Source organism: Adiantum capillus-veneris, chromosome 6 (genome assembly GCF_014529385.1).
Source record: "Adiantum capillus-veneris isolate H3 chromosome 6, ASM1452938v2, whole genome shotgun sequence".
Lineage (NCBI taxonomy): Eukaryota > Viridiplantae > Streptophyta > Polypodiopsida > Polypodiales > Pteridaceae > Adiantum > Adiantum capillus-veneris.
In genome coordinates this window covers 123,514,252-123,532,236 of record NC_140936.1, presented here as the reverse complement: position 1 = coordinate 123,532,236, position 17,985 = coordinate 123,514,252, and positions in this window count along the sequence as shown.

Genomic DNA, 17,985 nt, shown 5'->3' with positions numbered 1-17,985 from the left:
CAATCCGACTTTGATTTGATTCATTCGCCCGTTTGTGCAATGATTCACGCTTGCATGCATAATATAATTGATCTCTACTTGATAAGGAAATGGACGGGCTAAAAGTAGAAACAAGGCAATAAAGACTATTCTCACTACGGTGGTGCAAAAGAAACCAGACCAGTGGGATTTGAAACTTCAGATTTCTCTATGGGCTTATAGGACAGCTTATAAGGTTACTACTGGAATGACACCACTCAGAATGGTGTATAGCACTGAAGGTGTGGTTCCTATGGAGTTTGTGATCCCAAGTCTGATAATGGATGTGAACTATGGCTTAGACTTCAACCATAATCTTAAAAAACGGTTAGATGAACTTATGCAATTAGATGAACTCAGGAAACGGGCTATGTTGGAACAAGAAATTGTTCAACAACGAAGGAAGAACTGGCATGATCACCGAATTAAAGCTCGGGAATTTTAGAAAGGAGATTTAATGCTTCTATATCCGTCTAGACTGGGTCCAAAGAAGCCGAACCTGAAGATTGTCTGGGCAGGACCATTTGAGGTAGACTGGGTCTTCTCCAATGGCATAGTCAGACTGAAAGATTTATTTGGATTATTGTTTCCAGGAGTATATAATGGGGCAAATATCAAGATTTATTATTCAGAGGCCAGAGAGCAAGAAGAAGGTACTAAGAAACTTGAACTTGCTGATCAAGAGATACCAGAATCATACTTTTTTGGACTTTTTCATGTGCAACCAGTTCCAATTTCAGAACCAGTACCAAAAGAACCAGATCAGGCTAACCTTAGAATCAGTACCTGTATGGTCGAGCCAAACAGGAAATTAGTCCAGTATCAGTGGAGGCACACTTTCCAATTTTTAAGCACCCAACGGTCAGATGGCACGCCAATAGTAATTATTTCAGGGATGGGTCGCAGTCTTGTCCAATGTATGTCTGCCACGACAGCAGCGACGCACACAAGTCTAGGAATGGCGAGTGGTGGAGCTTTTATGGCGCGAACACGTATAACAGTCAGGAGAGTTAGCATTTTTCCTCATAAATCCCCTGTGCGAAGCTTTTTTCCTGTTAACCATTCACCATCGCCAAGCTCCGAGGTTTCTTTCCTACAACCCCAAATCTTGACCTCTGAAGAGATAGTTGACTGGCAGCTAGCCTTGCCAGCAACACCAGGGTACAGCTTTGGCACAACAAGTAATTCTTCTTCTCCTTCGCCTGTTTCATCGTCATCGTCTTCACAGTGTATGGGTAGAAGGAAACGCTCAGAGAAGATACAGGAGTCTCTTGAGGAAACCCAGGCCATAGTTGTTGCTGCAAAGGCAAGCCTTCCCATTGTACCGTACAATAAAATCCACTGTTATGTATTCACTGACCAAGCAATGACTCTGCTACAACTATGGGATCTCCGAGTTGTGTTGCAAGCTACAAGAATTTCTTTTGACACAGACATCATCAAGCAAGTTCTTGACTCTTTCGACGCTGAAGATGGCAGTGCCATGGTAAATAGTAGAAAGGTGTCGGTGACATCAGAGACCATAGCTTTTGCATTCCAAATGCCCAACAAGCCCAAACCATCTGTGGCAACTCCACAGCAGATAAGTGTAGCTTTGAAGGAGGATGAAGCGGCTAAACGTAAGCGCAAGGAAAGTGGTCAAGGAGTTCCAGTAGCAATACTGGAAGCTTCCACTGCTTACAGGTTTGTAGCGGAAGTAGTAAGCCTTAAAAACAACCCAACATATGTATCCAAAGAACTTTTTTCTATGTTGTTGGCCAAGATATTGGATCCACAGGTTCCTATTAATCTTTGTCAAATTCTCTCGCACAATGTACTCTAGCAAACTGCTAAGCTAAAATCTCAAAATGTTTTTAAAGCTTGGTATGTTGGGCAATTCCTGTATTGGGCCACTGCTATAGATGCTCATGAGCAGGTAAAGAAGGCTTGGAGTGAGAAGCCAATTTCTGAGCCTAAGAACATTGAGTTGTCCTCAGACGATGAAGCAACGGACAGTCAGACTACCTCAACATACCTGAAAAGAAAAGCAATTATAGAACAGGCTGGCAGTTCTAAGAAGCCAAAGACTACACTGACAAGAGCAGTGAGTTTTTGAAACAAATAAAAAGTCAGGTCAAGACAGTGAATACTGAAAAAGCTATAGTGATCCAGACAAAGAAGCAATCTGCTCAGAAGACTGTGCCTAACCAGTCAGTAGCACAAAGTGCAATTGCTACTGGTTGTGGAAAAGATCAGGCCAAGCCAGCCACTTCTGGGAAGATAGCAGACCAGTCAGTGGACAAGGGCAAGAGCAAAATGGATAAAGGAAAATGTCCAGCTTCCAGGACTCTGCCAGGTGGAGTTCCTACTCCTAATACTAAACACATTCTGCACCTGATCAAACAAGACAAGTTGCAGCAAATGTAGACTCATCAATTGAAAGGGCATTTTCTGCTACGAAAAGCTGATTATACAAATTTACCCTACATGGCTCCAGTGACAATATAGGAGCCTACTGATTCTGATTCAGCTATAGTTAAAGACAGATGTTCAGTCCTGATATAGTCTTCTTGGAATACCATTGTCAGTTGTATGGGACAACTGATGGAGGCTGCTGGATGAGAAGATGAAGTGAAAAAGCTTAAAACTGACTTGAAGGAGGTAGAAGATCAGATTGAAAAGCTCCAGAAAGCCCGGGAAGAGAAGAACATACAACACAAGGTACTAGAAGCTCATTCAAAAAGGGCTAATGAGTTGTTAAACAAGAAGCTAGCTAAGGCTGAATCTAAAATAATGATTTTCAAGAATCAACGAAATGAAGCACTGAGAGCTGCAGAATGGGCTGAAACAATGCTCAAAATGAAGCGGGTGGAATTCAAAAACCTGTTAATTCACCATACAGCTCTCAAGGCCTCTCTAACTAAAAGATACATCTATAGCAGCTTGGCTGAAATTCTAAATCCATTAGGCAATGCTATTTTCAATTTAGAGAATTTGAAGTCCTTGATGGAAAGTATGCAGAGTGATTTGCAAGACAAGGGGACTGAATATAACACTTCTCTGATGAATCAAGCTATATTAGATTATATTGAGCAGCAGACTTCTCCGAATGAGGTAGAAGAAGACAAGGAAGATGAAGCTGATGAGGAGGAGGATGATCAAGAAGCAGGGCATACAAATGATGATGATGATGCCCCACCACCATCTCCACCTCCACGACCTGGTACTGGTGGTACAGGGCCAACTGAAGGAGGCCAGTCTCACAGCTAGACCAGCCAGGCCAAAATGAGGGCCAGCAGGAAGGACAGAATGAAGGGCATCAGTCGGGTAACCAGCAGACTGAAGAGCAGCAGCCCAGTCACATTGGGAATAAGCCAGCTGATCAGTCCCAACTCAGAAGGGATGCTAAAGGGAAAATGAAAGTGAAGGATGAGAGACCAATTGTTGATCATGAACATTCACTGCAGCTCATTACCCTGAATAGGCAATTGAGACATCAACAGGCCTCCATAACCAAACAGTATCTAGAGGATGATGATCTCTTGTCTGATTTGGAAAGATTTCAAAGGCTATATGTTGGAGCCAGGGAAATGGTGGAACATTGGAAATCAGCAGCTTTCCATGATAAAGAAGCTTGCCGTCTACCTACGCATCCCAGTACAGTCAAGCTGCTGGAACGCGTTCCTGCATGGATACTCGATGCTCATGAGAGAGTGACAAACCCACACTTGCAAAGGCAGTCTACTGCAGATTGTCTCTCCCTTGCCCTAGAACTAGAACTTCTGCTGGGTAACAAACCAACTTACTGATGTCTGAAGGATGTTAGGATACAACTCAAGGAAGTTTTGGTGCAAATGTAAACTGCCACAAGAGTTTTGGATCAGAGAGTCACAGCCATTCTTGAGGACCAGACAACCACTAGCAAAGGACCTTAGACTAGAATGTCAGTTGGAGAACAGGCAACTGCTCTCTGAACATTGTTCCAGCTAGTGAGAATCACCAGAAAGATGATGCAGCAATAGAGCCAGGCTGTTCTCAATTTTTTGGAACTCGTGCCTGATTCTCCAGTTCTCTTGTATGCCGTTCCAGCAAGAGAAACAGAGCTGCCAAGATTCTTTCCAGCACTGTATCCTAAACACCCAGAACCAGTTGATTGTCTTACATACTTAAAAATCACTGATGAGCTTCAGGATTGGTATGAGCGATCGACTGTGAAATGGAAGACTTGGGAAACGTTGCTCAATGATGCTCTCCTAATCAATGATATTCAGGCACTGAAAGAGCAGATGCATAGGATCCTGATGTGTATGGGCCAGTGGAAGATTCAAGTCAGAGGACTGACCAAGATTACTAATCAATTGCTACAACTTACGGTCGAATCTTCTAAATTGCCTGAAAAAGACATTGCAGCAAAGCCGAGTCTGGCACCACAGTACAGGGAGATGGCTGAGGTTCTTTTCGAAGCTCGAGTCAAAACTAATCAGCCTCTTCCAGAAGGATGATGCATACTCCTTCGCATTGTCATAAGATGTCCAGAACCAAAATTAGCAAGGGCAGGCATACACTCTATGATCCTGACACCAAAACCTATCATTCTTTCACGCCTTATGAAGTAGAGATATCCACCGACAGGTGGGATCAGCTTGAGAAGGAGGCCATTTACCGACTGATTTAGAAAGAGAATGCTGGTACTGGGACTTATTAGACACCCTCCAAGTCAAAGGGCAAATGGAATACGGTCCAATGGAAGGATACTGGGTAGTTCCATCTCAGAATTCAGTGGTGACTTTTCTCCTCAGTAGGCAGGTGGAGATGAGAGCACTACCTTGGCATGATGAGAGCTCCACCTTGGCCTGGTGAGAGATCTACCCTGGCATTTTCAGTTTCCTCTCGCAGTCCTTGGCCTTTTCAACTGCCTACTCGTAATCTTTGTATGGCCACTCTATCAGTGGTCAAGCTAGATTCCCAACATTAGAACCAGACGGTGGAATTTTTAGTCTCACATCAGAATCAGACAGGGGAATTTTTCAGAAATTTTGGAATCTTGCCAAAATTCAAGAAAGAAGGAAAGGATGTAGACGGCTGGATAGTTCACTGTGTGGGAATGTCTGCTTAGGAGATGGGCAGCGAATTACTTAGTAGTTTCTATGGTAATTACTACAGTAAACCCAAAGTGTATAAATAGGTCCCATAAAATTGTAATCAGGTTGGCAATTGTTATCATTTGGGTTAGCGCCTTGGCTATACTTGTACTTGAGAATCCTTGGCAGTATTGTCGGTTGTACTTTTTCTTTGTAAATCATAGTTCGTTGTAATCTCGATCTGTAATTCCAATCAAGGCATTGATCCGAGCCTATCACAAATTTTTTGTTTACTATATTTTGTTGGTTTTCCCTGCTTCTAGAGGTTTACAATAAAAGAAAGAGTGAGAACAACCTCTTGGAAAATTTCAAAAAATGACTGGATGGGAATTTTTCCTTGACTAGTTCACAAGAGGTGAAAGGTAAAACCTAGTGGTAAAGCGAAGGGAAAATATGTAAATGTGAAAAGAAAAGATATGATGTGTTTGTGGAGCCATGCACCCATGATTCAAGGGTCATGAGGGGTTCATATCATAATGGCTTTGGAGCCATATGATGAGGGATTTACTCATTTAGCTAAGTTGGGTGGACAACTAAACAAGGACAAATGTCACATTGGGGAAAGCAAGGTTACACTATTGGGACATGTAGTGTCCATCGATGGAATCGAGGTAGATCTTGAAAAGATAGAAACATTGCTAAATCTACCTTCCCCAACTTCCATCAAACAATTAATCTCTTTCTTGCAAAAGCTAAGATATTTGAGTAGATTCATACACTTACTCTCCCAAGTGATATTTCCTCTACAACAGCTGACTCGTCAAGAGACGCTTGTTTGGAGTGAAGAAAGTGATGGGCATTATAGAGAGATAAAAAAAATGTTAGGGTCACTCCGTGTAATCCTCCAACCTTGTTGGGAAGAAACATTCTTTGTAAACCCTAGTGTGGGATAAGAAGCCATTGGTGCTGCCCTCCTACAAAAAGATCCAAAAACATCCTTTATGAGGCCTGTGTATTTTGCTAGCCACCTCATGGAAAACACAGAGAAGGCCTACACCCTAATGGAACAGTTAGTGTTAGCCCTCATGTTTGCGGTAACCAAATTTTGGCCATACTTGCTGCCAAAGAGGTTTGTAATTATCATTGTGGAGGATATGTTTCCCTATGCACTACAACATATGGAAATATCTGACAAAATAGCAAAGCGGGTGGTGCGACTTCAAGAGTTTGATTATACAATACAGGTTGAAAGAACAACTCGAGCATGCTTAGCCGACATTTTAACAAACAAGTGCTATGAAAAAGTTTTCCATTTGAAGAGAAAGGAACTTCCACCACCTCCAGCTCTAGAGGCTCTGGTCAATGCTTATAGCCTCTACTTTGATGGAGCATACAAGAGAACCAAGGATAAGGCAGCTCAGGCATTGTGGTCTTATATCCATTGGAAGAGAGGATCCATGGTGAAGGGATCACTCTAGAAGATGTCCACTCCAACAATAAAGCAGAATATCAAGCTCTAATTCATGGCCTTTGTTCGTGCCTGGATAATTCAATTGAGATATTAAATGCTTTTGGTGACTCCATGCTTTTGGTAAGGCAAATGCAAGGTACATGGGCTTGCAAAAATGCCAGTCTCTCTACTAAAATGAGAGAAGCCAAAGCTCTTATGAGGAGATTTAGGAAGGCACAAGTACATCATGTGCCAAGAGACCAGAACAAGGATGCAGACCACCTAGCATCATCGAAGTTAAATGAGTCAATAGTGGGAGCAGTGGCCATCAAACTTCCACTTCAGCAAGGCAAGGAGGACTTAGAAGATATTATGCACATTTTGGAGCAAGGAGAGGCTCCTAAACACTTGAATGCAGGGGAAAGGCGATGGTTAGCTAGGAAGGCTAACAGGTATGGCATAGTTAATGATAATTTGTATTTTCTTGGTAAGGATGGTGTGCTTAGGAGAGTGCCTTTGAAGAGTGAAATTGAAGAGATTTTAAAAGCGTGTCACGATGATGTGTGCAGAGGACACTTTGCACATGACATCACTAGTAGAAAGGTTCTACAAGCTGGGTTTGCTTGGCCAAGTCTTTATCATGATGTCAAATACTGGTGTCAAACATGTGATGAATGTCAGAAAGCAGGACCACAATGGCTCATAGCTGAACCTCAGAACCCAATAAAGGTATATGGGCCCTTTGAGAAGTGGGGAATTGATGCCATAGGGGCTCTACCACGCACTCTGGCAGGTAAAGAGTACATCATTATGGGAGTAGACTACATGACTAGATGGGCTGAGGCTATGCCACCCAATAGAATTACTGCTAACGATGTGAGTCAGTTCATCTTTCCACATCTGTTGCTGGTTTGGCACCCCTCTTGAAATACTATCTGATAGAGGACCAGGGTTTAGAGAAGACTTGGTAGGAGAACTCATGAAGAAGCTAAATATTCAGCATCAACACTCTACTCCTTACTACCCTCAGTGCAATGGCTTGGTGGAAAAGGTAAATGGAATTTGTGTTGTAGTTTCTACGACTGAGTCAAAATATGTTGCGGCATCACTTGCAACTCGTGGAGTTGATTTGGCTTCGACAAATGTTGGTGATAGACACAAAGCAGACCCTGAACCCCGACGGCCTCTAAAACGCCGGGGGCCGAATGTCTCACCTCGAGCCTGCCACGATAAAGTGAACAGGGGGCATCACCTAGCTTTGAGCGGCTAGGACGCACAGCCCAGGATAATATAAACACCGCAAGCCTACACACACAGAGAGAGAGAGAGAGAGAGAGAGAGAGAGAGAGAGAGAGAGAGAAAGAGAGAGAGAGAGAGAGAGAGAGAGAGAGAGAGAGAACACTCGCAATTGATAAAAACAACCTCGGGGGTGTGAGGGTGAATTATTTCTGCAATATTTACAAGGTGGCATGCCGTGGTGGTAGAGAGGTAGGGGGAAGAGATGGTGCAACCTACTTGGTGTGTTCTCTAGGGCGACTCAATGACTGCAAATGTTCATTGCCAAGACCGTGCATACGTGTGTGCATCGACCATTGGAGTCGAGAGATGGGTGTGAATCCCTTCACATGGTGCAATTTCCAAGGCAAACCCAACACACAAGACCCTAAACCCTTTCCCTCTGATGGTGATGGTGTCAATCCCTCCCACTACACTCTACCCAATGCTTGGTTCCACACAAGCTGCCCCCCCCGATAGTGACCTCTCCATGCCAATTTATAGGTGTTGGCTGCTTGGATTATGGTAATCCCAGTGTGGTTAGGGTAATCTTAATCAGGGGGACAAAGCAAGTGGTGGGCCCAGAGTGGTTGACCCTTGCTTTGTTTTGGGGATGTTTATTAAAAGATGGGAATCTCTAGGTGGGCCTTTGTTATCCTCACCTAGAGAGAGGATATTTACAAAAGGGAAATTTACAATGGCTTGGGTGAAAACTAAAGATAATGGTAAAATAACCTAAAATTACTGAGATGGCATCGAGGTTGCGTGTTGCCGACGAATGGCGAGCTGGCGGTGCGTTGGTGTCGAGCGTACTTTTTTTCCGAGTCGGCCTGGGCATGCCTTCGGAGCATTTTGTGTTTTTGTCGTTGGTGGCGCGTGCTTTGGATCCTTCTTCTTCCATTTGTCGATGTTGTAGGCGTTTATGCATGTGTGTATGTATGTATGTGTGGGAGCATGTGTAAGTGTATATCTTTTTTTTGTGGGTGAGTGCGTATATGTATATGTATGTGCGCATGCGTGTGTGGGAACACGGGAAAGGGGGGGGGTTATATAATGTATATATATATATAATTTATATATTTTCTTTTCTCTCTTTTTTCCTGTGGCAGATGGCGGACTGTTTGCGCATGGCGGAAGGAGAGGGGGGAGGAGTGTGGTGGGGTATGTGTGTGTGTGTTTCAACTGCTGCCAAAAGGCGAGTGTGTGTGGGTGTGTGGTATGCTGCGGACTACGCGCGAGAGAGTGTGTGAGTGAGTGGTACGCTTCGGACTGCGCATGGGAGAGAGAGGAGAGGTGGGGGGAAGGTGTGGTGGGATGTGTGTGTGTGGGTGAGTGTGTGTGTGTGTGGCTGCTGCCGCAAGGCGAGAGAGAGAGAGATTTGCGCTGGCGGCATCCGGATGAGAAAGAGAGAGAGAGAGAGAGAGTTGGCGTGCTGCAGCAAGGCGTGAGAGGGAGAGGGTGAGGGTGAGGGGATAAGGGATAGAGAGAGTGTGTGAGGGAGAGTTATAAGGGAGAGAGGGGGTATGGCGGGGCATGGGTTTGTGTGGGTGAGAGGGAGAGGGGGAGGGTGGTGTGTCTTGCATGGGCTTAAGGACGAAGGACAACTATGTCAATGGGGGGGGGAATATATCCGCGGGCTGGGGGGGAGAGAATGAGGCCGAGGGAGGTTGGGGAAGAGGGAGGGGGGGGGGGGGGGGGGGGGGGGGGGGTCGGTGGAGGGAATATTGGCGGGCCAAAGAGGGGGGGGGGGGGGGGGGGGGGGGGTAGGACAGGGTAGAGGGTAAAGGGTAATGGGAGAGGGGTGAGTGTAAGAGTGAGCGGGGGGGGGGGTTCTCACGCGGCTCACACGGAGGGAGCACGAGAGAGGGGTTGGGGGGGTTTCTTCCTAATTTCTGCCTGGCCGGGGAGGGTAAATCGGGGGGGGGGAAGAGGGGGAGGATGGTATGTAAAGAAAAATGGGGGGGGGGGAGAGAGTGCGAGAGTTTTATCTGATGCCCATGGGGCAGGAAGGGGAGAGGGGGGGGGGTACTGAGAGTGGGGGGGGGGGGGGGGGGGGGGGGGGGAGAGGGGGGGTGAAATGAGTTTTTTTTCTTTTTTTTCTTTTTTTTCTTTGATTTTCCAAAAGTCGGCTATCATTAGCCTTCTCTCTTTTGGCTAGAGGCATTCATGCTTCTAGCCCTTCTTCAGTTTCTTCAGCTGTAGAGCTAGAAGGTTCTCCCTCTTTTGAAATGTCTAGCACGAATTCTGGGTCAAACCGAAGAAAATACCTCTTTAGTCTCCATCCATTGACTCTAGTCTTGTGAATTCTCCCAACTGCCTCCATCAGCTTATAGCTGCCGCTGTCGTAGCGTTTCTTGATGATGAATGGTCCTTCCCATCTGGGCTGAAATTTCTTATCCTTCCTGGTATCAAATCTGTTGTCGTATCGCAGCACTAACATGCCTTTTTCCAGTCCTTTCTCTTTAAGCCCTTGATTGAAAGTGAGTCGGCGTCTTTCTGCCTGTGCCGCATAGTGATTGATTGCTTCTTCCCTATCCAGTTGTAGTCTCTCTAGATCCAAGATGTGGTTTCTAAGGTTTCCGATTAGACGGTGGGTTTGGCTGGCCAGGACTTGTAAGCTGGCTATTTGTACCTCAATGGGTAGAATTGCCTCCTTCCCATAAACTAGATGGAAAGGGGTGAAACCTAGTGATGTTTGGAACGTTGTTCTGTAGGCCCAAAGAGCTTCCATGAGATGTTTATCCCAATCTCCCGTATGGTTGTTCACCTGTTTGGTGATGATCTTGCAAATCATTCCATTTACTTTCTCTACCAGACCATTGCATTGTGGATAGTATGGTGTGGAATGCCGACGTGTGATGCCTAACTTCTTCATCAGTTCTCCTACCACATCACCTCTGAGTCCCGGTCCTCTATCTGATATTATCTCAAGAGGAGTGCCAAAACGGCTAACAATATGCTCAAAAATGAACTTTGCCACCTCTTGGGCTGTAATGCGGGTGGTGGCCGTTGCTTCTGCCCATCGCGTCATGTAGTCTACCCCCACAATGATGTATAGTTTACATGATTGGGCCCTTGGTAAGGGACCAATTGCATCTATTCCCCATTTCTCAAACGGACGATATGAAATGATAGGGGTTTATGGCTCGTAGGTTAGCGTGCGATCACTGGCCACTTGACAGGTCTTACATGTTTTACACCAATGGTGTACATCTCTGTTCAAACTAGGCCAAAAGTATCCTGCTTGTAGAATCTTCCTACTGGTGATATCTAGAGCAAAATGGCCACTGCAGACGCCGTCATGGCAGCTTGAGACTACCTCGGTGATTTCACTGGAGGTTGGCACCCGCCTGAGAATTTGATCTTTGCCCTTACAATACAAGTGGTCGTCTATAAGGCGGTACCTAGTAGCCTTCCTTACCAGCCATTTTTTTTGGCCTTTCGTGTGTCTTGTTGGACATTCCCCTGTATTCAGGAAGGTGATGATATCAGGCATAGCGTCACTGCCTTGAAAGAGGGGTAGCTTTAATTTGATTGCTCCTATGGAAGCATCTTGTATTCTTTCTTTAGCTAGTGCATCTGCCTCTTGTTTTTCTGCTCTGGGAATGGGTAAGAGTTTACCGCCTCAAACTTCTTTAGAAGGTCCTTAACTTGGTGAAGTTGACCAAGTAAAACCTGATTCTTGCACTCCCAAGTGCCATTTATCTGCCTTATCAAAAGTAAAGCGTCGCCGAACACATTCAAGCGCTGAATTTTGTGTGAAATACATTATTCGAGCCCAAGGATTAGGGCTGCATATTGTGCCTCATTGTTAGAGTGGGAGTGTGATAATTGCCCCATGGAGAATACTCTTTCCTGCTGTTCATTGAAAATGACCATGCATGCTGCAGACTGATCCATTGTTCTCTTGTATGCTCCGTCAAATAAAAGAGAGTAAGCTCTCTCTAGCTTAGGGCTCTCTTTAACTGGTGTTCCTTCCTTTGCTTCCGTGTTGACCTTCAGCTTCCTCTCGTAGTGGCGATGAGTGAGAATTCCTACTAGACTAGCCCTGGTGGAGTTTTCTACTTGCATGGTGTAATCAAACTCTTGTAGTCTAATTAACCACTTTGAGATCCTAGATGAGACATCCATGTGTCGCATTACATAAGTAAAAACCTCTTCCATTGTCAAGATTACAAATGGTCTAGGCAAAAGATAGGAGCGGAATTTCGTGGTAGCAAACATCAGTGCCAGAACCATGTGTTCTACTTCAGTGAATCCCTTCTCTGATGGGGTCATGACCCGACTAGAGAAGTAAATAGGGTGCATGAAAGAAGTTTTGGGATCCTTTTGCATTAGTACTGCTCCCAGAGTATCATTTCCCACACTAGGGTTCACATAGAATGGCTCGTCCCACTTGGGGGGTGAAATAGTGGGAAGCTTAGATAGAACTTGCTTTACCTCAGTGAACTGCTGTTCATTCTCTTCATTCCATGAGAAAACATCCCTTTGGGTTAGTTGTTGTAGGGGAAGGACCACTTGAGATAGCAGGTGAATGAACCTGCTTAAATATCTTACCATCTGAAGGAAAGAAACCAACTGCTTGGCGGTGGTGGAAGATGATAAAGATACTAGAGCCTGAATTTTGCTAGGGTCAGCCTCGATTCCTTTTGCTGAAATTACATGACCAAGGAGAGTGACCTTGCTCTCACCAATGTGACACTTGTCCACGTTGAGTTGGCCACCCAGGGTTTGTAGCCTGGTTAAGCCATCATAGACTTTGCTTAGATGAAGGGCTCGTGAGCTATAGATGCAAAAATCATCTATGGAAACCCGTATTGATGTTCCAAAGTAGGGTTGGAAAACAAAGGTCACATAGCGTTGAAATGTGGCTAGGGCATTGGTGAGGCCAAATGGCATCACTCTGTAGGTGAAACATCCCCAAGGTGTGATGAAGGTTGTCTTCTTCTGATCCTCCTCCGCAATGCTAATCTGGAAGTATCCTGAGTAGTTGTCGCATACTGTGTAGCATTCGTGACCTGCCACTTCATTGAGTATTTTGTCCTTGAATGGGAGGGGGAAATGGTCCCTCTTCGTGGCTGCATTGAGAGGTTTATAATCCACACAGACTCTCCATTTACCATTTTTTTTTGGTGTGACTACTACTGAGGAGACCCATTCTGACTCTTCGACATGGTAGATGAAACCTGCTTGTAGCAAACTCCTTACTTCTTTAAGCAATGCCTCTTGTTGAATCACTCCAAGTTTTCTGAGCTTTTGTACTACGGATTTACTGCCTTCCTTGAGTTTTATGTGGTGCTGCACTACTGTAATTCCTCTGATCTTATCATCGCCATCAATGAACAAAGTATTGAAGTTGCCTAATAGAGAGACATACTCCTTCCTCTCTTCATTGGTTAACTCATTTGAGAGCATTTTTTGTAGCTTACTTGCATCCTCCAATGATTGCTTACCTGATGGTCCCTCTTCATTTGATGAGGTTGCTTCAGATTGTGTTAATCTGTTTGGGTCTTTAAGAACGACTCACATTACTTCGATGCTACTGTCACTCCCGTCGGTGGTGGTTGTGTCTTCTCCCGAGATAGACGAGGAGTCACTGGTGGACTCATCTTCTAAAGCCTCCAAGATCATATTGCGTTGCTTCCCAATCCTCATGTCCTAGAATATGGACTTCCCTTTAGCATCCTTCATCTAGATCATCCCGGTGCTCCAGTCTTGTTTTGCTTCCATGGCCATAAGCCAAGGCCTTCCAAGAATGATGGGGTAGCCCTCTCCTTTGTGTGGCATGACAAAGATGTCTACCTCCACTTCCGTATTGAATGCTTTTACTTTAACCGCATTTACAATGCCTACGCATTTTACTCTTACATTGTTTGCCAACTTGGCTCGGCAGGGTGCCGGCCTACTTGCCTCTAGACCTAGATGGTGCATCATCTTTTCACTCATGACGCATATTTTCACGCCACCATCTATGTAAACGTTTGAAATCCGCTTCCCTTTGATGTGAGCGTCCATGGTTGGCAAGATGTCGTCGAGATCCCTCCCAGAGATAGCCCCAGCTATCCGTGGTTTTGATTTCCTAGTACTTACCATCTTCATCCATTGCCTTCTCATTCTGCGTGCAAGGTGGAGTAATTGGGGCCACAATATCTTCGGGCCCTACATTAACACATCCTGAACTAAGTCATAGGGTTGTGCCTCCTCACCTAGTGAGAAGTCCACTATGCTATCTTCCGCCGCGGTTTAGCTGCTTGTTTGCTAGACTCATCTTTCCCTTTCATTTTCTCCTCCTTTTGAGATGCCTCCTCGTGCCTCGCACGTTTCACTCCCATAGCATCCACTTCTTCTACCTTCGCTTTTCCTTTGTGCTTCTCTCGAGCTGACTCTTCTACCTTCGCCTTCCCTTTAGCCTCTAAGCTAATGACACTCACCGCTTGGTTCACCGCAGGTGGTGGGGGTAGTGGCGGAATAGCTTTGAGCGGCTAGGACGCAAAGCCCACGATGATATGAACACCACAAGCCTACACATAGAGAGAGAGAGAGAGAGAAAGAGAGAGAGAGAGAGAGAGAGAGAGAGAGAGAGAGAACACTCGCAATTGATAAAAACAACCTCGGGGGTGTGAGGGTGAATTATTTCTGCAATATTTACAAGGTGGCATGCTGTGGTGGTAGAGAGGTAGGGGGAAGAGATGGTGCAACTTGGTGCGTTCTCTAGGGCGACTCCATGACTGCAAATGTTCATTTCCAAGAGCATGCATACGTGTGTGCATCGGCCATTGGAGTCGAGAGATGGGTGTAAGTCCCTTCACATGGTGCAATTTCCAAGGTAAACCCAACACACAAGACCCTTAACCCTCTCCCCGTGATGGTGATGGTGTCAATCCCTCCCACTACACTCTACCCAATGCTTGGTTCCACACAAGTTGCCCCCCCCCCCCCCCCCCCCCCTTGATAGTGACCTCTCAGTGCCAATTTATAGGTGTTGGCTGCTTCGATTATGGTAATCCCAGTGTGGTTAGGGTAGTCTTAATCAGGGGGACAAAGCAAGTGGTGGGCCCGGAGTGGTTGACCCTTGCTTTGTTTTGGGGATGGTTATTAAAAGATGGGAATCTCTAGGTGGGCCTTTGTTATCCTCACCTAGAGAGAGGATATTTACAAAAGGGAAATTTACAATGTCTTGGGTGAAAACTGAAGATAATGGTAAAATAACCTAAAATTACTGAGATGGCATCGAGGTTGCGTGTTGATGGCGAATGGCGAGCTGCCGGTGTGTTGGTGTCGAGCGTACTTCTTTTCAGAGTCGGCCGGGGCATGCCTTCAGCGCATTTTCTATTTTTGTCGTTGGCGGCGCGTGCTTTGGATCCTTCTTCTTCCATTTGTGGATGTCGTAAGCGTTTATGCATGTGTGTATGTATGTATGTGTGGGAGCATGTGTGTGTGTATATCTTTTTTTTGTGGGTGAGTGCGTATATGTATATGTATGTACGCATGCGTGCCTGGGAACACGGGAAAGGGGGCGGGTTATATAATGTATATATATATATAATTTATATTTTTTTTTCTTTCTTTTTTCCTGTGGCGGATGGCGGACTGTTTGCGCATGGCGGAAGGAGAGGGGGGAGGAGTGTCGTGGGGTGTGTGTGTGTGTGTGTGTTTCAACTGCTGCCGAAAGACGAGTGTGTGTGGGTGTGTGGTATGCTGCGGACTGCGCACGAGAGAGTGTGTGTGAGTGAGTGGTATGCTGCGGACTGCACATGGGAGAGAGAGGAGAGGTGGGGGGAAGGTGTGGTGGGGTGTGTGTGTGTGTGTGTGTGTGTGGCTGATGCCGCAAGGCGAGAGAGAGAGAGAGAGATTTGCGCTGGCGGCATCCGAATGAGAAAGAGAGAGAGAGAGAGTTGGCGTGCTGCCGCAAGGCGTGAGAGGGAGAGGGGGAGGGTGAGGGGTGAGGGGATAAGGGATAGAGAGAGTGTGTGAGGGAGAGAGGGGGTATGGCGGGGCATGGGTTGTTGTGGGTGAGAGGGAGAGGGGGAGGGTGGTGTGTCTTGCATGGGCTTAAGGACGAAGGACAACTAAGTCAATGGAGGGGGGGGGGGTGGGAATATATCCGCGGGCCGGGGGGGAGAGAATGAGGCCAAAGGAGGGTGGGGAAGAGGGAGGGGGGGGGGGGGGGTCAGTGGAGGGAATATTGACGGGCCGAAGAGGGGGGGGGGGGAGGGGTAGGATAGGGTAGAGGGTAAAGGGTACTGGGAGAGGGGTGAGTGTAAGAGTGAGGGGGGGGGGGGGGGGGTCTCACGCGGCTCACACCGAGGGAGCATGAGAGAGGGTTTGGGGGGGGTTCTTTCTAATTTCTGCTTGGCCAGGGAGGGTAAATCAGGGAGGGGGGGAAAAAAGAGGGGGAGGATGGTATGTAAAGAAAATGGGGGGGGAGAGAGTCCGAGAGTTTTATCTGATGCCCGTGGGGCGGGAAGGGAAAGATGAGTTACGGTGGGGGGTATTGAGAGTGGGGGGGGGGGGGGGGGGGGTGAAATGAGTTTTTTTTCTTTTTTTTCTTTGATTTTCCGAAATCCGGCTATCACTAGTTGATATTGGTCACTCTCCTCTTTCTAGCACACCCTTGCGGTGTGACAACCAAAGTGCTATTAGTCTTGCAAAAGACTATGTTCAACATAATAAATCAAAGCACATTGTTGTCCATTATCATTATGTCAGGTATGAAGTAGGCAAAGGAACCATTATGGTTGAACATTGTCCAAGTGACCAGATGATTGCAGACATTTTGACCAAAGGCCTCAATGAGTCACGTTTCATCCTCTTGCCCTCAGAGCTTGGAGTTGCTTCGGCCTCATTCTTTCTAGATTAGCTTCTTTGCTATTGTAATAGCTTTGTACATATGACATTGTAATCTTTGAGGTACCATGCACTATGTTCACTCCACATTTGCACATTGTGATATCTAAGTCACTTGAATAGATGCACAATTCACTTTCACATCATCACCGCTGGTTCATATTTTCACATTGTATAGGGGCTTGGGTTTTTCCCTTGAACTCCCCAAGGTTTTTTTTCATCCAAAGCTAGAGACCTTTGTTTGAGTGGGGGTGTTGGAGCTATATATGGCTCACTCTACTGAACTTGGTCTCACCTATATATTTGTATCTTGTCCTCAATATGAATCAGTCTTTGGGAGCGTATATGGTGTGTCTCTTGTCTCGTCTCTCTCTCTCTTTCTCTCTACATCTCAACACATTCATAGTGTTAGCTCTCTCTCTCTCTCTCTCTCTCTCTCTCTCTCTCTCTCTCTCTCTCTCTCTCTCTCTCTTTGCGTTGCGGTCCTAGTCTACGCTTCCAAGACTAGGTGGTGCCCTCATCTCATTTCCCTTGTGGCGCAATGGAGTTCGTTTTGGTGTAGAGGCCGCCATTCCAAATTTCCTTCGTCAGCATATATTCCAGTTATACTTACTTCTTGTCCAGTCTTCTGAATCCGAATCTGAACCTTATTTCCAGTACATAAGTATGACTCTCATTTCAATATCCAAATTTTAGTATAGTTTCTGATTCCTGTCCAGTCTACTGCCTGAAATCTTCCTACATTAGTAGCTGAAATCTTCTAACACTGGAATTAGCTATCTCAAGAGATCAGCTGTAATTTCACCTTACGTAACTGAACCTGAACCACAGATGTAGGCAGAGGAAGCCTATCAGCCATGGGAAAATAACGAGGGTCTGACACCACCAACGTATGTAGCACAACCTTTGAGGGATCAATATTTGGTGGACGAAAGAATGCTAATGTTTATTGCGAATGAGAACTACAAACCAAGATGATATCCTAACAACGTATGGGACCACCTCCTCAAAATCACCCACCAATTGGACCGTGCTATAACTGTGGAAGTTCAGATCATTGGGAGCATATTTGCCCTTTCAATGGAAAAAGAGTAAAATTTTTTGGGTTTTGTGACGGGTGTGGTGTGAATCACATACTGCCAGGTTGCCCAAGGAATCCAGACAACAAGGGAAAAGCAACTAGGAATATTGTGGGGGTGTTACCAAGTGCAAGCAGTGGATCAAAAACCAAACCCATGATCCAAATCAGTGCGGTAACTAGAGCCCAAGCGAAGGACTTAGAGAAAAACAAGTCATTGGAAGAAAAGGTCGAGTTGCCAATACCACACCTGAGGA